This window comes from Ctenopharyngodon idella, chromosome 5 (genome assembly GCF_019924925.1).
Source record: "Ctenopharyngodon idella isolate HZGC_01 chromosome 5, HZGC01, whole genome shotgun sequence".
Taxonomy (NCBI): domain Eukaryota; kingdom Metazoa; phylum Chordata; class Actinopteri; order Cypriniformes; family Xenocyprididae; genus Ctenopharyngodon; species Ctenopharyngodon idella.
The window spans coordinates 30497201-30521099 of NC_067224.1; the positions used below are offsets into that span (position 1 = coordinate 30497201).

Below are 23899 nucleotides of genomic sequence, written 5' to 3' on the forward strand. Positions count from 1 at the left end.
TTGATGTTTGTAGAATGTTGTTTTCATAGGTTGATTTAGTTCTAAATATGTGTAACCTTGTCACATGTGTTTAATGTTTTTAATGCACTTGCATAATTTATCATTGTAACAGTTAATTCTGTTCTTGGGTGATTTCTAAAGAGTGTAACCAAACTTACAAATATGTACAATGACCTATGAATGCGAATAAGATCCCCTTGGATATTCCACTAAACACAAAGGGGTCAAATGGGACTCAAAGCAAGTGTGTGATGCTAGTGATTGGCTGGGCATGACACGTCTCTGTGCTTAGACAGACGGCCAGACAGTGGACAGATTCAACTGCCCATGACCCACATTCACACACACTGCCGTGTTTGCCTGTGGGTATCCTGTGGGGAGAAAGTCTGCATGTTTGAGTGAATGAATGCATTTAGTGTTTCTGGTGTGGATTTGTGTGTGTGTTTGTTTCCATGAAATGTGCAGAAATGTTCATGAAATCCTGAAAATTAATAGTAATTTTTTACATTTTAATTTGTTTACTGCTGTTCATGTATAAAGCTTTATCTCAGTCCTGATAGTTATTCCTCTTGTGCACCCACATAACCTTATTGGCAAAAGTACCAAACCTTCAAGTAAGTGAAACTTAATTTTCTTCCCTTTTGCTGTTGGTGGTGATGGAGTGTGTGTGTGTGGGTTACTACTTTTTTACCTACATTGTGAATACCAAATGTCCCCACAAGATAGTAACACCTGAAATTTTTGACATTGCGGGGACATTTGGTCGGGCCTCACAAGGAAAACAGCTAATATATCATACTAAATTATGTTTATTTTTTATTTTTATTTTATTTTATTTTTTTGAAAATGTAAAAATGCAGAAAGTTTTCTGGGATGGTTCTATTTAAGGGTAGGGTTTGGGGATAAAAAAAAAGATCTTTAGTTCGGTATAAAGCCAGTATGCCTATATACATAATGAAATAACAACGTGTGTGTGTGTGTGTGTGTGTGTGTGTGTGTGTGTGTGTGTGTGTATGGTTTAAATATACTGTGATGGTTGTAATGGATCTAATGCCAAAATCCGAGTGTGACAATTACTGCCACCCTTAAATATGCGCAAGAGACAGACATTTGTGTTAACTCACCAAGATTTATTGCTAGTTTCCTCAAACAACAGAATACTACAGCAACTCATCTGTTTCATGAATCCATTTGGAGGGAAATCAAACTGTCTGAAGACAGAAAGTCTTCAGTCATTCTCCCTCTGTGCTTCGTTTCTTTCCTTTTTTTTTTTTTTTTTGATGAATGGGCTCATTTTATGTGAGGCCTACCTCACAGTTTTCTACACACACATACAGTACACACACGTTACACACGACTGCGGGTAATCCACACTTCCTACTCTGCCTACATGTTCCTGAATTCTGGGTTAGCCGTCACCTTCGCTTCCTAACCTCAATAGAAATGTTTCTTCTGAAAATAAGAAGACAGTTACAGGAGCTTCACTCACCTTTAGCGCACATGTCAATCACCTCGGCCACCCTAGTGGACTAAAGTCATAACACTAAGCCACATTGGCCCTGTCTTAATTTAGGAAATCATTAATGCAGACCTTACTGTACTCTCACGTATAGCCAGAATTCAAACTATCGACATAAACAGCTAACTTAGACAGGAAGAGGCTGTCTGACTGGCATATAAAGCAGTCAACCATTGAATTTACTATATTTATTCAGTTAGAAAAAGTTTTTATTTAAAGTTGGAAACTTCAAACAATAACAGTCTGGTATCTTTTTATAAAACTTAAAGGCCCACTGGGCCATTAGGCTTTACATTTGCTTTTTAATCTGAATCATAATCATGTGACTGGTAGGACTGAAGCTGCATGAAATATGATCTATTGTGTGACGGACCAAAGTGCAGCTAATTATGCTAAGTTGTGTGTGGCAATGTGAACATGCAGTTCCTTTTTCAAACATATTAGGTCATATGTGTGTGTGTCTGAGTGTGTGTTCATGTGAAAAAGGAAGCATATTTTTAGCACCTTTAAGCCCCTGTATTTATTTTAGTTTATTTCTCTGTAGAGCTGAGTAGCAAAACAAGACAAAACACATGGGTTCAAAAATACATTTTAATAAGGGGATTTAAAAGACAACTCTGTCCTGACACAATCTAGTTAGGTTTAGAGACAATAAAACATCATCTTAGAAATGCTGCAGTGCACAAAACAGCAGCTAGTCCCCAAGCTGCACATCAAGCGGATGGATGCTGAAGTATGACTGATTAGCCACAAACAGGATTACACATCTAATAGTCTCAATGTAGGACGGCTGTTCAGAGGGCTTTTTAGTAGAAATTACTATGGCTATTAGTCTTTTCTGATTTCCACTTGCCCTTTTAGGCTTGCCTTCAACATAATGATGATTCATTCATACAATTAATACTCAGTATTGGACATTTAAATAGAGACTGTGGGTAATCTTTTTCAATTTTTATTAAGGAAGTGAATTTTCATTGATCTTTGGAGATAAAAGAGATTTCCCAAATTTGGGAAAGCTGAAGTTTATTTTACAATGACCCTGATCATTTCAGTCTGACCTTGCTCGTTTGTGCGATGCATCAGATTGTTTTGTGAACCTGCTGAGTTTACCACAGGCTTTGCAAAGCGGCTGTTATTGAAGGATTTGGAACTATATTATAAAAACTATACTTGACACAACAGGAAACCTGCGAGCAGATCTAGAGAAAACTCTAGCTCATTCCACATTCAATGTATCTTAAAAGAGCAGCCGTGGAAAGATTGACTGTTTTAGGGACAAAAAGTAGGTAGAAAATGATCATGTAAAACTCCACTTTTGGTTGTTTTAGAGGCAAAAGCTACTTGCACAAGTGGACTCTTTTCTTATTCTACAAATGCTAATCGTTTCTCCAAATGAATGTGGAGTAGTTCAGGTGTGAGGAAAAAGAAATAAATAAATAAGCTGCAAATTTCTGTTTGTGACTCAAATCAGATCATAAATTTGTTTCATTTTATTGCTGTTGTTGCTTCTGTGTGTGTTTGGTGAAGGCTGAAAATAAGAAAGAATGTGAGGCAGTGTTGTGGTGAGTTTTTGTGACTCTGCATCCAGTGTCGCTCTAGTATTTATAGCAGAGGTCAAGACTCTGTTCCCTGATAATATGGTGTCACTTCTCAAATGACAACTCAAAGTTTTCTTCAGAATAACACCACATCCTGTCCCCCTTCTTATAACTTTTCACTTGTTTCGCACCTTCCCATTTTCATCCCTCCTATTTTTGTATTCTTTCTCTCTCCACATCTTTGTGACATGCCTTTCAACATTTTGAACTAAGAGCGTGCCAAGAGTAACTATGAGTAGCTATGTTTCCATCCAAAGTTGCAAATTTAAACTGCAAAATTAGAATATTGTATAAAACATTTGCGAATAAAGCACCATTTCTATCCAGTTAGTCGAAGAGAACAAAATATTCACTTCATGATAAACTGCCGCTAAATATCACTAAGAAAAATGGAAGTTGCTGCAGTAGTAGAAGACACTGCGGGCCCTGTCATACACTTGGTGCAATGTGACGCCAGGAGCGATGCAAGTGGTTTTTTTGCTAGTTTCAGTTATGCAGTTATCATTTTCATGTCCAGCGCCCACGTTGTTTAAATAGCCAATGCAGTCACGCCCATCTGTTCGGCTTTTAAAGGGAATGGGAGATGACACTCTGATTGGTTTATTGGTCATGTTACACCCAAAACACACCCATCACTCATTAAGAGACTAGGTACAACCTTTTGGACCATGCGCCTGGTCTGAAAACGAGGTGTGTTCAGGCGCATTGTTGGCGTGTTGCTATTTTGATGCAACTGAAAACGACTGCGCCATTGACCAACAAAAACAATAGGTTACTGTTGTAACCCCGGTTCTCTGAAACATCGAGTGGAGAGATCCACCTATGGGAAGGGCATCCGTACCTGACCTCTGCAGAAGCATCCAATTGCACCAAGTCTGGCTAGACAGAGAGAAGTGCGTAGCCAATGCCAGGTAAGGCCCCGCCCCCTTACTTGAGAGCATATATGGGCTGCACGCGCTGCTATTCTCCAGTAAGTATATTCGCTTCTCGTGCGGCAAGCGGGGCAAAGCTGGTGGATCTCTCCACTCGATGTTTCAGAGAACCGGGTTACAACAGTAACCTATTGTTCTCTTTCATCATCTCGTGTTCGAGATCCACCTATGGGAGAGACATGGACAGCTCCCCGATTGCCCAATAAACTCACAGTGAGGTTCTGTAAGTCAGAGAAGGACAGTCACCCCAAGCGGGCAGTGCCTGACACGTCCTATAATCATGCATCTGACAACCCTGATGCACACACATGACTGCTGTGCACAGGCAGGACATGAAACATGTATGAGGCCCACACATGTAAATAAATCCAGCAACACATACATATACACCCTGTAAATGCATACTAGGTGACCTGAATGTGCGTGGCCTGCCGGCCCATTCACCCTTTGTTCCTTTATTGCAATGTGTAAATAGGAAGGGAGAAAGGAAGATAACAAGGTGGGGCTATGAAGACCCCACCCCTAAAACAGAATGTGCTACCGAGGTTCTGGTGACATCCAGTAGGTAGTAACACACAAATGTATAAGGAGAAGCCCAGCTGACACACCCCTGAACAAGGCCCAAGAGGTGGCTAAGCCCCTCGTGGAATGAGCTCTGTTTCCCGGGGGCTGCATTCCCATTGATTCATATGCCACAGTTATAGCTTTCACAAGCCAATGTGAGACGCATTGCTTAGATATTGGATTCCCCTTGTGAGGGGGCGCCCATGAAATAAAGAGCAGGTCACTCTTCCGGAAAGCACTGGTTTTTAATGCATGGACAGGACACAGAGCATTCAGCCTCTGATCCTCTACGGAGGAAAAAGGTGGAGGGTGAGCAGACAGCTCCAACACCTCCGATGTGAATGCAGGAAAGCACTTAGGCATAAAAGCCGGGTTAGGCTTAAGACAAACCTTATTTCCACTAAGAGAATTTAGTGCACGAGTAATTAACCGAGAGTGCATGTAGCTCATTGACACATTTAGCTGAAGCCAAGGCCAAGAGCAAAGCCGTCTTGAAGGACAGCAGCTTCATGGAAATACTTTCCAGGGGCTCAAAAGGGTATTGAGACAGAGCCTTCAGCACCATGGAGAGGTCCCATTCAGGAACAGTTCTCCTGATGACTGGCAAAGATCAACGGGCACCCTTCATAAATCTGCGGATTAGAGGATGCTGCCCGACCGTTGAGCCCTCAAAGCCCACATGACAGGAAGAAATATCCGCCAGGTAAACCTTAATAGTGGAAAACGACCTGCCTTTATCTATAAGGTCTTGTAAGAAACACCAAATATCAGGAACTGAGCACTGATATGATGTGGGACCACGCCCATCACACCACCCAAACACCTGCCACTTACAGCCATATAAAGGCCGTGTAGAAACGGCCCTGGCATTCAGTATAGTGGCAACCACATGTGGGGGACGCCCTAACGCGTTTAAGTTTGTCATCTCACGGGCCAGGCCCAGAGAGCCACCCTGTCCGGGAGTAGAATAGATCTGTGCGGAGGGAGAGGAGCCACGGCTTGGCATATAACAGAGGGATTATCTCTGCCAGCCACGGTGCTTTGGGCCACCTGGGTGCTATCAGAATGAGAGACAGGCCTTTCTCTCTCACCTTGGCCAGTGTGAATTAACAGGCACAGGGGAGGAAAAGCATACAGCAGCACTTGGGTGGGCCAATGCGTCTACCCAAAGGGGTGCGTCCATATCCATAGTGAGAAGAACATAGGACAATGGGTGTTTTCGCGTGAGGCGAATACATCTGTGCGGAGGGAGAGGAGCCACGGCTGGGCATATAACAGAGGGATTATCTCTGCCAGCCACGGTGCTTTGGGCCACCTGGGTGCTATCAGAATGAGAGACAGGCCTTTCTCTCTCACCTTGGCCAGTGTGAATTAACAGGCACAAGGGGAGGAAAGGCATACAGCAGCACTTGGGTGGGCCAATGCGTCTACCCAAAGGGGCACGTCCATATCCATAGCGAGAAGAACATAGGACAATGGGTGTTTTTGCGTGAGGCGAATAGATCAACGGTTGCCTGTCTGAATCTCATCCATATTATGCCCACTATCTGAGGGGGAAGGAGCCAATCTCTGTAGAGTGGGTTCCCCCTCGAAAGAAGGTCCGCGCGCCTCTGTTCAGAATGCTTGGAACATGAGTCGTGCCTAACAACAGAGGAAAAACCGCCTGCTCCACACCAAAAGCTTGTGAGCTAGAGCGTGAAGTTTCGATGAGCACACGCTGCCCTGCCGATTGATATTGTTCCACTGCTGTGGTATTGTCGCAGTGTCCCTGCAGGTGAGGCAGAAAATATATTAGAGCTTTCCAAATGGCCATAAGCTCTAAATAATTTATGAGCGCTGAACGTAGTCTGGTCGGTCACAAACCATTCACTGTTCTGCGCTCCTGAGTGGCACCCAGCCTGTTAAGGATGCATCTGTCGTAATGACTTTCCACAACATCACCGTCCCCTGAGGGATTCCCTGTGCGTAAAAGTCCGTGATCCTCCAATGGCGCAGAGCTGCCGTGCAAGCGCGCGTCACACGCAGAGAGCGGCAGAGATCGCGTAACGGGCTGAAATGTAGTGACAAAACCAATTTCATGAACGCTCTCAGTCCCAGAGGCAAAACCTGCAGTCTGAGACATGTGCGATATTGCTCTTTCGCTCCCTCAATGAACTACGACACAGTTCATTAGAGAGAGAACATGCCCTTGAGAGAGACGCGCTCACATGGAGACTGAGTTCAGCTCCAAACCCAGGAAAATCACACTCTGACTGGGTGTAAAATTGCTGTTGTTCACATTCACCCTGAACCCGAGAGATGTGATGTGTATGAGCACACAGCAGGTGTCTTGCAACACTTTCTCTTTTGACTCGGCCATGATGAGCCAGTCGTCTATGTATGTCAAAATCCGCAGACCTGACATTCTCAGGGAAGCTAAGCCCGACTCCACACACACACAAGTCTGGGGGCCAAGTGAGAACCCGAGAGGAAGAACTGTGAATTCTTAACATGTGCCTGGATAGGCAAAACAAAAAAACTTTCTGTGTGGTGGATAAATGCTTATGTGGAAAAAAGCATCTTTCAGAGCGATCGATGTGAACCGATCGTTCAGTTTTACTGAACGAGAGAGATGACAGTGGGTTAACATTCTGAAATCATGTTTCCTCAAATGTTTGTTCAACACTGAGATCCAGAAAAGGACAAAGACCGTCATAATTAGAATTAGACAATGAGAGTGAAAACCCTGCTCATAAAGATGCAGAGGTACTACTCGCCCTGCCCCTTTCTCGAGAAGAGATCTTGTCTTTCAGAATGTGAGCGGAGCTCTCGTCTGTGTGAGAAAAGATACCGCTGAAAGTGGGGTTTTCTGGCAAACTGCAGTCTGTACCACTGTGTAATCATTTGGAATCACCCATTCGAGAGTAGACACAGACAGCCAGACTGTCACATGACTCATGAGAGTTCCCAGACTCACCGGAGAATTGCTTAGGGCTGCTAATTCAACCGGATCGTTCATTTGTGAAACAATGGCGCCATCTAGTGGACAACTAAGGGGCGGCATGTGGGGTTGCTGAGAGATGTTCTCTCTTATTAACGAATTCATTTATTCGTTTTAATTTTTTGATTTGTGTCATGGGGAACACTGATGCAAAAGCCTTTATTAAATTAGTGAGAGCTGTGTGTAGAGCGCGGTGTGGTGACACTGCTTATGCACTTTTTCTCACCAATTTCCCTTATTGAAAAGGGGGGAAACACAATTGGCAACACGGGGAACAGTGAAGCCTGTGCGTACTTGAAGTGGGCAACCACTGGCGAGGGGGGTGCTGACCTCGCCGACAGATAACTTCAGTCTTTTGAACTGGGGTATACAAAGCTAAGCCAGTGGCTTGTCTCAGATCTTAATAAACCTGCCTGCATATGGAAATGGCGTCCGATAGCAGGGGGGTCTTAGGCAGCCGCACAGAGGGCATCTGACGTGGTGCAGGCTTTCTTAGAGGGCAACGTTTTAAAACCTCCTTCTCCATATACTTGACATCGCAGCGCTGTTGCATGGAAGTGACGGCATGACCAAATAAAGCCTGGCCAGGCTCAACCTGCGCTCCCGTGATGCGCCGCTCTTCACTATCGGGGAGATAAGATAGATTACGCCACAGTTCATATTCTCTTCACACAGAGAGAGTCATAGAACGCCTGCTAGCTTGGACAGCTTGACAACAAGGCTTTAAAGAGGCCTGGTTGGTGGACGCGGAAAAGCAATCAATTTTTTTCCGAGGAGAACAGGCTTGGGAGGGGTGAGCAGCCCACCTTGAGTGGGGTTAATGTGTCTGGCGATATAGTGCTCGATGGCGGGGGGGGTCACCCATAGTGAGAGCGGCGATATCCTCAACATCCAGACCCGTGAGACCGTGTTAGCGGTCGAACGGGACTACCAGCAATGTTTAATGTGTTTAGCACAAGCAAGGAGGATAGGTAAAAAAACTATCTCTTGGGCTGGGAGGGGGTCCCAGAAGTTTTCCGTCATAGACGGAACGGGACGCTCTTGGTCAGAGGAACTTTGAAGGGCCGGCCATTCGATGTTAAGGCGAGTGGCCACTCGCTCACAAACCTCAAAGAAGACCGAAAGCAGCGGGAGCGTTCGTCTGAGGCGTCACAAATGACGGGATGGCATCCTCATCTTCCGAGCCATCGAGAAAGTCTGCATCGTCCTCGTCCCCGGCAGCCGGGTGGCTCATCCATAAACGGGGTTTCGACACAGCAAATGAGGCCACACCATGGGAGTCCCCCATGTGCGCACCTGCGTCGCCTTTTTTTCCCATCGGAGTCAGACAGGCATAATCAGAGCACCATGCTACAGTGCGCGGAGAAATCAACAGCATCTTCGGAGTGTTTACAGCTCATACATACAACACAGTAAGGATGGAAATCCGTAGCGGCGAAAAAGGGCGCCGCACTCAGCTGGGCAGGCACAAAACTGGTAGTCCCCGGGGGGCCGTTGTGGGTTTAGAGAGAGCCATCAAAGAAATAAAAGCATAATCCGACAGGCGGGCAGCCGTAGAACAGGGGAAATAGCAAAGAGAGCGAGACAGGGAGCCTGCTAAACAGTGCGAGCATGGGCTGCTTGCAGTAATTACTTCAGCTAACCTGGCTGATGATGAAAGAGAACCTGGTTTAAAGTCAATGGCACACGATTTATTTATTTATTTTTTTATTATTTAAAGGGCGCGTTAGTAATATGCACCTATAGGCTAGTGCACAACACGCATACACTCTGCTTGTTACACACACAGGGATGCACAGCAGCACACAAACATGCCAAATATTAAAAATAAAAGGATTACAATGTAAAAGATTGTACATAAAGTAAAAAATGCCTACATGTCATAATGTCTACATGCCTAGATAGTCATGACATGTATCAGAATTACCTATTTGCAGTAATGACGAATGTAATTGGCTAATTATTTGACCAATTGTAGCAATACACACATGTATTTAAACTGACTCGTCAGGTTGAGGGTGTCTATATTCCGCCATGTAAATAGCAATCCGCCATGGTGCAACCGCACCTGGCTTTTAAAGGGAATGGGAGATAACACTCTGATTGGTTTATTTCATGTTACGCCCAAAACACACCCATGACTCATTAAGAGAGTAAGTGCAACCCTTTTGGACCATGCCCTTTGTGCGCCGACCATTTTTTCCATCGTTAAACTAGCAAAAGTGGATTCGGGCACCCCTTAAGTGCGCCTGTGCCATGCGCTTTAGACCATGTGCTTTGATCGTTAAAATAGGGCCCTGTATATAAACGCAATAAATGCAGTCATGTTATCTTGCTGTCGGAGGCAGATGCCTGCTGTTCGGGACTGCCATCATGTAAAACAGTTCTGGGAGGTAATTATACCAAATGACTTGGATGACAGACTTTGCTTAGGCATTTCAGAATGACCAAAACAGCATTTCAGATGTTGTGCAATGAGATCAGTCCGCTGTTTAGTCCAGTTATGCTGTCCCATTGCGCAAAGTCACATGACTTTTTTGATGTGCATTGAGGAATTTACTTGGTAAATGTGTTTCCATTGTAGTTTATGCACATGTTTTCTTATCGGGTAAAAAAATGTGTATGACTCAACTGAGTCATATACACTCCATAACAGTGGTGGTGGGGTTCAAATCCCTAGTAAAACTTTTTTGCCTTTTTTTTAATTGAATACTTTTTTTTTTTTTTTTTTTTTTTCATAAAATATATTGTCAGCATAACAATTTAAAGGAAAAGTAGATTAAAAATTAACGTAGATATTTGGTAATGTATTTGGTTCGTCCTCTTTTTGTTTTAATAATAATGCAGTCGAGTTCCATTAACTCCACAAGTTGTGTGTTCAGCATGATTTGAGATGATCCAAACAGTATCTGTGCTACAATGGAAGCAAGACCATCTGACCATCTGTAAAAAATGTCACATAATCAATGTCACAAATGTACATATTTAATTAGTGACTTGGAAATAGTTCAGAATCTGAAATGTCTCTTTTCTGCTTTGTTTTAAACTTGATTTTAAATGATTTGATGAAAGTTTGGAGAACGTATTTGCAGCTTGTAACTGCTGATTAGATTATAAGTAGACTTTTACACTGAGAACAAATATGTCACCCTTGTAGTCAATCAGCCCTCCCTGCTGTTCCCCAGCAAATACAGCCATCAACACAACACTCCACACCTTTTTTTGGTCTCTCCAGCCTTGTGTTCTAGACGCTGCAAAAAAGATGGAGGTTTGTGCAGATCAGTTACATGGGGATCATGTTAGAGATTCATAAATCTGTGATAAATCAATCAGACTCTGTAAAGCGCAATGAGAGCGCACTTATTTTGTGCCGGAAGCAGAGCAGATGCAGACGCACTAGACTGGAGGTAATTGGGTAGGGATTATCTGTGACACCAAAGATCAAATACTGGGGTGGATGCAGAAGTGGATTGTGGGATAGAGACATACCGTTTAGCCTCAGTTGTATAGCCATTACAAGACACTCAATAAATATGGTAAATCATTACTTTTAAAATGATTAAAGCTGTTCTAATAAAAAAAGATGTAACATATACTACCGTTCAAAAGTTTGGGGTCAGTAAGATTTATAAATATCACATCAATCGAAAGATCACATTGATCAAAACTGACAGTAAAGGCATGTTACAAAAATTTGTTTCAAAAATGCTTTTGAACTTTCTATTGATCAAAGAATAATGAATGGTCCACAGAAATATTAAGCAGCACAACTGTTTTCAACCTTGATAACAATAGGAAATGTCTCTTGAGGACCATATTAGAATGATTTCTGAATGATCATGTCATGTGACAATGAACACTGCAGCAAAAACAGGTATTATAAGTTGTAATATTTCACAATAATGCTGTTTTTTTTTTTTTTTTTTTTTTTTTTGTATTTCAAGGAAATAAATTCTGCCTTGGTGAGCATAAGAAGCTTTTTTCAAAAACATCTTGCCAATCCCAAACTTTTGAATGGTAGTGTATTTTGCTTATTGTATCAATTAATAAAGAACACTGTGTATATAACCTAGCCTGGTCTTTTTTGGTTTCCTTGTTTGTTTGGATTTTTGTGTCGCTGTGACAAGTGAATTAAATTTGTGTTAGCTTTACTTTAGATTTGGCCAGTAATTGTCCTGCTAGAAGCCTCTTTATGTTGATATATTGGGCAGTTGTGACTTCATGGTGGAGTACATTGATTATGAATTTTGAGAGAGTAGTGTGGGAATAAAAACAATGACCATAGTGCAGGCTAGCCTAATATGAATCCAAAGTGGTTTAACCATAGCCCACAGTGCTTCCACTGTCTTCCAGATAGCAGCACATATGTCTACTGTCTGCTTAAACACTATATTCAGACATGCATTTCACAGTGTGTATTTAGACTAAATGTTTTGGAGCTTAGTCATAAGATGTTTTTTAACACATATAGTCTGAGCTTGGAAAAATTGGACTGCTTAAAGATACTAATGTGTCTGCCGTCAGGGATTATGAAAATATTGTGACAGGATTTGGATGCAAGCCTTGTGGGTCACAATGGATGTATTACAGTGAGGTCATATTTTGGCATTTTTCTGTTCTGCTGCTGTATAAGTGACTTAAAGTGTGTCATCGTGAGAACATTTGTTTGTTTATGAGCTGTTGCATGTGTTGGTAGACTAAATTATGTGGTTTGAAGAGAGCTGGCCCTCCTTACACAAACATGATCTAACACACAAACACAAGTAAAATGTATAAAAACATACACGCACACACACTTGTTTGTTTTTGTGAACTGTGGGGACATTCCATAGGCGTAATGGTTTTTATACTGTACAAACCATATTTTCTATCACCCTACACCAACCCTACACCTACCCATCACAGGAAACTGTGCACATTTTTTTAGAGCTGCTGTGCAGCCAAAATTATATACCAGTTATCACTGTAAAGCTGCTTTGACACAATCTGCATTGTAAAAAGCGCTATATAAATAAAGGTGACTTGACTTGACATTTTTACTTTCTCAAAAATGTTTATTTATATATATCTCAAAAGATTTATAAGCCTTTTGAAAAATGGGGACATGGGGTAATGTCCTCATAAGTCACCCTCTCCTTGTAATTATACAAATTTGTGTCCTGATATGTCACAAAAGCACGCGCGCACGCACACACACACACACACACACACACACACACACACACACAGGTTTGTTTTGCAATCTTAGTGAGGACATTCCATAAGCGTAATGGTTTTTATACTGTACAAACTGTACATTCTATCCCCTACACTACCCCTACTCTACACCTACCCATCACAGAAAACATTCTGCATTTTTACATTTATAATAAAACATTGTTTAGTATGTTTTTAAAGCTATTTTAAATATGAGGACTCATGAAATAAACATGTCCTCATAAAACATGTTTACATCGTAATACCAGTGTAATACCCATGTCCTTATACAAATTTGTGTCCTCATAAATCATGAAAACAAGCACACACACACACACACACAAAACATGAAATCTGGTCATTATATAAGAATGTATTAACTTCTCATAAAATGTATGGAGTGAGTGATGCATGAAAAGATAAGATGTCAAAAAAGATATTGCTAAGTTTTAAGGGATAGTTCAAGGGATTTTTAAAACATTTCTCAAAATCAAATATTTTATGCTTCATCACTACCCAATGCCTTGAGTGTTTTTGAAGCATCCACAGATCAAATCATTCTCTGGCATATGATACTTATCCATCATGCTTGAGTATGACAGCACAGTGATTGACCTAGACACATCTGAGAGCTTGTATGAAGTGTCCTCCATCTCGTCCTATAAGCCACATCCTTGAACTGCATCATTTATCTGCCTCCATGGCCTGCAAAATCACCTTTGACGGTTTTCTGCGGTTTCAAGAGGCCATTTTAGCAGGTAATGAATCCATGATGGTTAAAGTGGATCATCATGGCCTGGTTTTCATGGCCAGCTACTGACAAAAGGACAAACCTCTCTTAAAACACCTTGGCTTAAATCTTCAGTGCACCGTCTGGTGTACCTTCTTTATCTGTGTTTAAGTAACTGTGACTAAATCTGTTTGCTATGATCTCATTTATAGACTTTTGATTCCAAGCACAAATAATCTTATAATCACGATTATGAGGATTATATCTGCATAAAAATGGAATAATTTTGATTTAATCATCTGCTGTAGCATCTGAAGGCTTGGCTTGTGGGAAAGATAGCAGAGGCAGTCACAGAGGGTTTAATGGAGATCTGAACACAAAGACTGGCACAGCAGAGAAGACTGATAAATCCCTCCCACATAATGCCCCTTCAGCAATCTGTCCCCATTCTTCTGCAGCATTGGCTAGTCATGCTCAAACAGCATCTTGTTTATTGGAAGACAAGGGAAAGGAAGCAGAAAAATGAGGAAGAGAAAGACCATTAAAAGCTATATGTGATACTGTCCATGTGTCTACTTCTGGCAGGATCTAGTGCTGGTCCTTCTATACATCTGAATGTTTTTCTTTTGGAGCATAATCAAGTCTTTGAATACAACATAACATATATGCACAAAAATACTGTATTAAGACTAATTACCACACAATTCTGAAATATATACAGTACGTGATAGCAGGATTTATTAGAATTCATGTTGTATTCATATTTTGATTGTTGTTTTGTTCCTTGCTCCTTGATTTTGTGGGGGTTATTTTAAAACCACCATTGGTTTGCCAAGTAGGGCGTATCATCTTTTGATTGGTCCTGACTAACTAACATAGTTCTAACCCCAATTAACTATTATTTACTAGACCATCAAGGAAATATTAATAAGAATGTTATTAAAGCCTCAAATCTAACTTTAACTCAGAACCTAACTGTGAAATTTGATAGGAATGTTGTTCCAGGACCAAAAAGGGTGTTGATCCAGGAATCTGTCCTGCTTGGTGAAATCCCGATAAGCACTAAAGGAAACGAAGAGGAATATGTCCAGTAAAGAGATTAAATCTGGAATTCCACTCCACTATTCATAATTGAGCAGTAATGTTTTTGGAATGGCAGCTTCATCATCTCCTGAGATTCCTGTCTTTATGTCTGTGAAGTCTTTTCATAGTTTTCTGCATGTCACCTCTCACCCCTTTCTGTTTCTTTCTTTACTTTGAAAGAATTGTCATTCTGACCAGTCTAAGACTCACGCTTTCTCTGTTTGGTGTGGTCTTATATGTTAGACACACACTTCCGTCACATAATGTGCACGTTGATACAGTCTTGGTATGTGTGGCTGTTTCTCAGGCAAAGTGAGAACAGCATGCATGGCATACCAGGTGAAAACATTAGAGATAGGATGGTCTGCATTTGTCTTGTGGGTTCTGTGGGAACACTAACTGAGATGCAGGTGCTCTGTGCGGAACAGAAGTGAGGCATTATACCCAGGAACACTTTGTTCTTCTGTTCCTGCTGTTAGAGTTTGAACCTATGTTTTTTTTCCCATCATCTCTGTTGGTCCTGAAAAGATACAGAGAATAAATCTAGTGAGCAAAAAAAATCTCTTTTTAGTAGATATTTCTCCCTCTGCTCTCTGTTCTTCATACTTTTTCTAACAGACATCAAGGGTCTTTTAGTACATTAACCCATAAAGCAAAAATATATGTTTTTAGATATATTTTAAATATATAGCATACACAAAAAAGATATACAAATATACCGATATACAAATAGCCAAAATTACACTACTATATATATATATAGTAGTGTAATTTTGGCTATTTGTATATCGGTATATTTGTATATCTTTTTCAAGATGTCTGAATAAATTTTGGTTTGACTAATATATATATATATATATATATATATTTCATTCATTAATACAGTTTATTCAAAATGGTAATAAAATATGACAAGATCTCGGAGTTAAACTGTGTCAGAAAAAATGAATCCTAATCATGTCAGATAACACTTAAGCAAAACATGGTCAGGTCAAAGTGTCTGAATCATTTTTGGTTTCAAATTTTTATCAATTTTACTGGTAGTCCACTGTATGAATAATTTTTGGGTATAATATGTCACAGTTTATTTTGCTATCCTCACTTACATAAATGAACTACAATGTCCCGCACCCACTAGTAAAAATATATATAAAAATATAAAAAACGTCTGAATAATTTTGGTTTGACTGTATATACAGTACATGTACATATTATACATATATATATATATATATATACATACATATTATATGTATGTATGTTATATTTGCATTTTGCAATAACCTAAAATGTATTTTAAGATTGAGAAAAAAAAAATGTATTTCCATGCCATTGAAGTACATTTTGTAATACATTTTGGCATTTGAAGGTTTTAACAAATACATTTCCGCTTCACTGTTCACAACGTTTTTATTTAATTAGCATATATTTAAAATATATTTTGGCAGAAAAATGCTGTATGGGAATTATTGTTTCCAGGGTGGACAATTGTTGTTGTAATGCCAAAATATAATATAATCTAATGATGTTAAGTGAGACCTAAACAAAACAGTGGAAATTATTCAGCATTTACTCAATATTCAGAAAAAATTTTGAGAAAAATGTGCATTATCCTTTTGATAATGTTAAAATTGAAAAAATTACCAGTGAAAATGTCCACTTCTATTAATCAACAATCATGCAAAATGAGTCTATATCAGCAAAACATTGGCTGATTAATCAGTACTGCTGGTATATTGTTATATATCTGTTTTCGGCAATATGTCTATTATTCTCTCCGTCCCTTTTTTTTCTCTCCCTGTTCCTCCCACTCCTCTTTGTCAATTTTGGTTTAGTCTGCAGTTGGGTTTAAAGGCTCTATTCATGAGCCATGGAGAGGTAATGGTGTGAAGTTGTCTGTATGATTGCAGCTCCAGCCCCCCGTCCTACAGCCTGGCCTCTTGCCCGCGGTAGCTCTCTGTTCCCTGGGCACAGCCACGGCTGTGAGCGATTGAACAAGCCTTGTTTGATATCATCTGAAAAGGCTTTATTCATGCCAGAGGACAAAGAGAAAGGACTGGTCAAGACATGACCTTCCAGGGATTGTCATCCAATCAGACAACTCTGTGTGCATGGCTTCAGAGGATCTGATCGAGGCAAGACGTCAGTGGCCCTGGTGGGACGTTCCGCTATTATGCCTCAGTAATTGTCGAGAGAGTTCCAGAAGAATGAATCATAATGCATGACATTTATTCATAATTAAACCCATTATCTTCTGTTTTACACACAATTTAATAGACATTTGATTCTTGACATTTTTCTCTTTTCTTGTTTGCATTTTTGTGGAAAAAGAGTTCTGTCTTTCATTGAGCCCTCATTAGAATCCCCTTTTTCAGAAAATCAATATATGAAAAAGCCAGACATTCAAGAGCTTTTACACAAAGTTAATTACTGATTACATAGAGCCCATGCTACTGTAGTTACAGAGAAGTCAATTTGTGTCCTCACTACAAACTGACATAAGACAGACCTTAAATTTAGGAGATTTGTTGTGGCCTCTAGCTATATAAAATGTAACCGTCTGAGGTGTTGGACTGATTAAACAATGATATTGTAATGCCAAAGCCAGTAAAATTGCCACTGGTGGGAAATCAACTCTACTGATATGATAGGATGCTTGAGGCTTTCTGTTCCCTCACATCTCATATGCAGACCAATATTTGATCTTGTGGGTGCATGAAATAAGATTTAACTATTTAATTATTCAAATGATATTGACACAGTTCGTGCTGGCCTGTCAATCATTTTGAAAACCCTAAGGCTGGCTAACTATACAAGCATGCTCTGTTGATGATATTGGTTGTTGCTGTTGAGCTAAGACCAGTCTATAAAATAACAGTTCTGATCAGGGCTTGGCATAATGAATCAGGCCTTCAGTTAGTGCAAAAGGGCAGTATCTACCCAAAATACAGTGAAATAACCTGTGCCTGTTGTTCTATTTCACCGTGTTTTGATTATATTATATAAAATGTTTTGATGAAAATCATGGAAACCTGAGCATAAATTACAATAAACTAGCTGGGTTTTGAATTTTTTCCACCTTTAGGTGGCATAAGGAAAGTATTGGCACAGGGACCTGTTTGGAAAAAGTTACCTTCTAGGACACAGAGCATTTTCAATGAGAGGGGTGTGCAGACCTTTGAGTGGGGCATAATCTCATAAAACTGCTGTGAATGTGCGATAGGCAATTTAAGTGTAGTCTGAGAGCTGTGGGGGATGCACTTAGTGCTGCTCTAAACAATGTTGCCTAAATCACCAGCTTAAATCCTTGTATATTTATGCTATATATAAATGTGGTCTTGATACTGCAAATGGACCCAACCACTAGGATGTTGACTTATTTTTTCAGAATTGTGTGATCCAATCTGTTTCTCACAATTCTGACTTATATCTGATTTATATCACGCAATTCTAAGAAAAAAAAGTCAGAATTGTAAGATGAAAAGTTGCAGTTACCTTTTTTATTTTTTATTTAGTGGCGGAAAAAAGCTTCTATAGTAGCACCAGCAGGCGGCAAATGAATAAGAAAATTCGACACTAGTCAAGCCCGTGGCCAGGGGACGCCTTACCCAGCCTTACGCATACTCCAACAAATTTCTGATTCATATTTCTGAAGATGTGTTATTTAAAGTTAATGGAAAAAAAGAAGTGTGAAGTCCACACACTGAAAATAACTGCTCCAACAGATTTATAATTCAATGCAACGTTTCAACCAACAGGTCTTCATCAGGCACAATACCCATGTGGAATACAATCAACTCTTTATAGACAACAGGTGATCATCTTAATCAAACTGACTCAAGAAAGATTTGTGAATTCAAATCATTTCACATGATTTTAATTATTTGTCACCTGTTTCTTGAGTCAGTTGCGGACTTCACACTTCTTTTTTTCATTATTCCTATTTTGTTGCCCTGCACCTGAGCCCAATTAGGGTGTTTGGGATGTGCACACCTATTTTATATTTTTGATTCTTCTTGTGTTATTTAAAGTTATCTTTGTAGAGATTAGTGTTCCTGTGAGCTAAATGCTGTTGAAGACGTTTCGTTATGGAATATGTGAATCGCCAAATCCACAGAATTAAGTTTTTTTGCTCTCAATAGTAAGTTAGCGGTTTTTTTTTTTTTGTTGTTGTTTTTTTTTCTTCAAACGTGTGATTCCCTCCGGGTCAAAGGAGAGTCTGCCGGCAAAAAGAGAATCCAACAGAGCTTGTAATAATTAAACAAGAATCAATATTGGCTTGGCTTGGCTTTTCGGACATGGTGAGAACAGGGATTTGAAAAGTTGTAAAGGCGACGCAGAGATGTCTTTTTTATTTTTACAGGTGAGTAAGGTATTTTATTGAACAGATAAATTGCCTTATGGCTCTCTAACAGAGTTCGTTGTAAAACTTTATCTATTGTGAAGGGTCATTTCATTATGGTTGTTGTAGCGCTGTGCTGGAATTAATTTTCAAGGAAGTACCGTGTCTATTAATGTGTATAGCTATATCTTCAACTAGTCAGCTTGAGATCCTTTCCATCTAAACTGGTTATATCTCTCGTAGTGCAAATATTACATGAACAAAATACCATTTCTGCTAATCAGCAAGTAGTATTTCGTTCATGTAATAGTTTTGTGTACGCTACCAGCAAAATGTATAGCCACATCTTATCTTTACATTTTACCATTTCCACATTTTAGAATAGCAGTCATCAAACTCATTAAAACAAAATGGAATGTATGGGAATTAAGTAGCGGCTAGGGATGTGTGAGACTATTCGACTAGTCGATTAAATGATACTTCAGCTGATTTGAATAAATATGTCTAAAATGGCTAACATTGCTTAAGTGAACTTTAATATACAATGATAATGCAGTGCAAGGCAAGCACATCGCATGTATCTGACTATTTTTAGCAACATTCAGTATGGGATTTGACTGTTCATAGATTATGTAGTCTATTTCAAATAGATCGCATATACAGACTGTCTCTGGGGGGCAAAGGGGGGGTGGAGGTTTAGACTAGTCAGTTGCAAAATTTCCATTTAAACTTTTATGAAATTCATTGCGCACATCCTTAGCAGCAACCATATCAGTCGTCCACTACCACACACAGTGGTGGTAGAGCCCTGTTATGCTTCTCACTAATCTTGTTACAGAGGATTTTATTCCCATCAGATCAGAAGTGTGAAGACACTGACACCCAGCAGCGTGAGCCTAACTAAACAAAGCTATAACACACCCTTAGAGCACTCTTTACTATAGAGCATGGGATTACTTCTTTCCTTTTTCCATTTGCCATTTTCCGTTTCATTTTTTTTATTTGGATAAGTTGAAATGACTTGGCTTCTAATATCTCTTGCCTTTGAGGAGGATTAGTTTAGCCTGCTGCGTGGCCTAATCAAAAGCCAGGCAAAACCTTGATGCTTGCCAAAGGAAAAATAAGATCAGCGCAATGGAAGGGTTTATTTTTGATAGGGAGGAAAAAGAATTGCTCATCACACACCGTTAAATGCTTCGTCTGTTCACTTTTGTAGAAATCAGACTTAAAGTGACTATGGGTGGGAGCAGAAGTGTTTAACTTTCTTCCTGCTCAAGTCTTGATGGTTCCTTGATGTGACAGGATTGAAGTTGCTCTGATGTCTCGCCAGACGTTAGAGAACTGTGAAGGAGTGAAAGCGCTAATCCCGTCTGTGGGGTTTGCACAGATAAATTGGCTTAGATCCAGCTCATTCACAAACTGTCCTGCTTAGATTTATGAAGAGCTGCCACCTCTCGAATCAGCATGGACCTCAAGGAGTTGACCATTGTGGCATTAATGCAGAGCACCCAGCAGACTTTAATCTCACATAAATTAAACATTCAAATGAAGGTCTCCTCACAGAGCGTGCCTCCAGGTGAGAGCAAATATTAAAATGGAAATTTCAATACAAAGTTTTTCAAGGAGAAGAAAATTTAACATTGTCCCTACCGTGATCCTGTCAAGTTAACTTGCAATTTTGAGTGTTTGTAAAGAAATTAATGCTTTTATTCAGCAAAGGCACATTAAATTGATCAGAAGTGTCAGCAAAAACATTTATAATATTGCAAAAGATTTTTATTTCAAATAAATGCTGATGTTTTAAACATTTATCAAAGAATCCTAAATATGTATCACGGTTTCCACAAAAATACAAAACAGCCAACACAGGCTCATTGCAAAAACATACCTGTGTCAACATTTTTGCAAAACGCAAAATACTTACCAATACGTACATATCACTGCAGTTTCTAACAGAAATGAACACTAGAGGCAGTAAAACAGCAAGCACCTTTAATCGCTTTTGATTACAGGGTCAGATTATGGATTAATAAAGACTTGTTTTCATACGGCTGCTTGGACAATTATGTTATGACCTCAAAACACTTTTTACCATAGTGCATGATTTGTAAACGAATATATTTTGGAGTTTGCATCACTTACCCAGCTCCATATGATCAGTTTTACTGACATAATAAGCTTGCTCGGTAGCTCAGCTGGTACAGAATTGTAATTGCGATGCGAAGAGCTCGGGTACGTATACCATGAAAGATGAGTCACAGTAAAAGATCTCAAAAACAAGCTAAAATGCCATGATTACAATTGCGTTTTTATGTCACATTTACTTTTAAGACTATCGGGTAGGTGTAGGGTTTAGTGTATGTGTAGGTGTACGTTATTAAATGTAATGGAGCATTAATCTTTTAGCGGCACTCACCGGACATTTCAGAACTGTGGTGGTACGTACAAACTACAACGTAATAAAACGTTGCCATTTTCACGTTCATCTGTTCTGGAGAAAACTAAACACGCTTTTAGCGCCACTCACTGCACATTTCACTTTGAAACTGTTGAGAAACATGCACAACGCAACATATTTTGCCTTTTGCAAAAATGTTGGCACAGGTACGTTTTTCTAATGAGCCTGGGCTGAAAACAGCACAACTATTTTCTTTTCTTTATGTCTTTGTGTGGCCCTTTTTTATTGACTTTTATTGTTTTATTATTATTCTTTTATATGCCCCAACACTAATCCTAGCTTAACCCTCACGGAAACCACTTTGCATTTTTAGATAGTAATTAAAACATTTTAGTATGATTATCAATCTATTATATACTCTTATTCATCACTTCCTTTCTATAATATCCTTCCTTTTGGTCTTTCTCTCCTCGACAGCTCTCTGTGTTCACTCTCACCAGCTCTGGTCTGTAGGCAGAAGGGGTTATTAACAGTCTCCAGCTCTGCTCCAAGCACAGTGTGACTTTGTTCAGTCAGCCCTCCCACTGCCTTCCACCCAATCAGCTTTTTCACTGTGTAAACAGGCATTTTTAAATCTTATGCTTTTTTATCAGGATGTGGCTGCAGTGGAAACCCTCACTCCAAATTACCTGGCATGCGCTTCTGCTAGTTAATGGTGTTTTCCTACTTTTGGACAAACAACCTTTGGCTCTTGGTTGTGGTCCAGAAGCTTGGGCTAGCTGCTTCAGATCCGATGGCTACAACGGTTAAAGAGATAAAAGCAGCTTCATTTTCATGAGAGGTAAAAGCGCATCCATTGTCAACAAATCTCTTCAAAGAGAAACCATATGAATCAACTGTTTTGGTGCAGTATTATGTTTCTCGAAATGTTTTACCTGAGTATGTATACTATAGTTCGCCCATTAGAAATATACGCCCAAAATAGCGTTTCTCAACAGGGAACATTGGGGGGCACTGGAAGCAGTGTTTTCAAAATGGGGCGTAGAGGTCTCTTTGGGGAGTGTTTATGGAAAAATGAAGTTGCGCAAAAAAAGATTTACAAGTTGAAAGATTCCAAAACCATTTGTCCTGTTATCTGTAGCACAAGCGGGTTTAGTGCATCACAAAGTTTGGGATTGGTAAGATTTTTTTTTAAATTTTTTTTTTTTTTGAAAGAAGTCTCTTACTCACCAAGACTTCATTATTTCATAGGTTATAGCACTGAAAATCACCAACAATAATATGCATAAAAAATATATTGTCAAATCAATTTAATGGATCCTTGCTAAATGAAAGTATTAGTTTCTTTTAAAGAAGAATGGTACTGACCCCAATTATTTGGATGGTAAATATAGTATAATAACAGGCCTAATTATAATCAACATTAATATTCAGGAAAGACATTTAGACTACATTTTATTTGATGTGACATAGATAATGGGTAGGGGGCGCTGGCCCAAAAAAAGTTGAGAACCACTGCCCTAAAATATCTCTGTGATATATGCTGTCACGGGTGGCTGTAATGGAGACGCACGACGAAGGAGATGGATAACAAAAACAATCTTTAAAATTTTAAAACAGAACACTCAGGAGATCACAGGATAATAACGTAACATAACCACATTAAACACTGATGACGATGCCAGACAAAGAACTGAACAAAACACAGGGCTTAAATACATGGGGAGTATAATCAAAGATAAAACAGAACAGGTGTGGGAACTGATTAACAGCCAGGAAAACTAACTAGAGAACTAAGACAGACAAAACAGGAACAGAACACATTGAGAACTAAACTAAAACGGACTACACGTTAAAGATGCGCATAATTTCTCAGACTACTATAATTAAAACAGATATTGTCATCCACCATTGTACTGTTACTAACTGTCTGTTACTCTGGGTCATTATTCCCAAGAACTCAGACTATTTTTGGAAGAGACTGTGGCAGGATAGTGACAACCGCATTCAGTGATATAATAAAGAATGAAGAAAGACACTACATTCAATAACAGAATCAATGAGCAGTAACATGTAATGAACAGTCTGCTTTACAAAAATTAAACATTTTTTTAAATAGAAATAGTTCCTATCTGAAGTATTTAAAAGAGCTTTTACAGTATTCTCTGACAGAAGTGAGTGAAAGTAGACCAGGAGATACCCAAATATTGCACCAGCTCATTTATGGCCTGCCTGTAATGACCCAGGGGATGTGTGCCTATTTCACTCAGCTTGAATAAAACCTGAAATAAAAGAGTGTGAGAGAGAGAAAAAGAAAGACTGAAATTCATGACATCTGCAGCAGGTGCTGCTATTGGGAGTTTTGTGGTGGTGATTTGGCAAAGCTGAAATTTCAGCAGCCATTACTCCAGTCTTCAGTTTCACATAATCCTTCAGAAATCATTCTAATATGCTGATTTGGTACTAAAAAAAAATTATTACGGTTGAAAAATGATTGTGCTGCTTAATATTTTTATGGAAACTGAGATACAGTACATATCTTTCAGGATTCTTTGAT

General features: G+C 39.7%; 1 protein-coding gene across 3 annotated transcripts in view; it reads left to right on the plus strand.

The window, feature by feature from the left end:
- Nucleotides 1–23899, plus strand: part of si:dkey-220k22.1 (multiple epidermal growth factor-like domains protein 9) — a 75891-nt gene that overhangs the window by 21320 nt on the left and 30672 nt on the right. The window contains exon 1 of one of the 3 annotated variants that reach the window (XM_051893276.1): nt 18856–18965. The exons of 1 other annotated variant lie outside the window; for it this stretch is intronic. The gene's annotated coding sequence lies outside the window, so the exon portion shown is untranslated. Of the gene's footprint in view, nt 1–18855; nt 18966–22014; nt 22184–23899 lie in introns of those variants that run through there. One more of the 3 variants, XM_051893277.1, reaches the window with a different exon arrangement.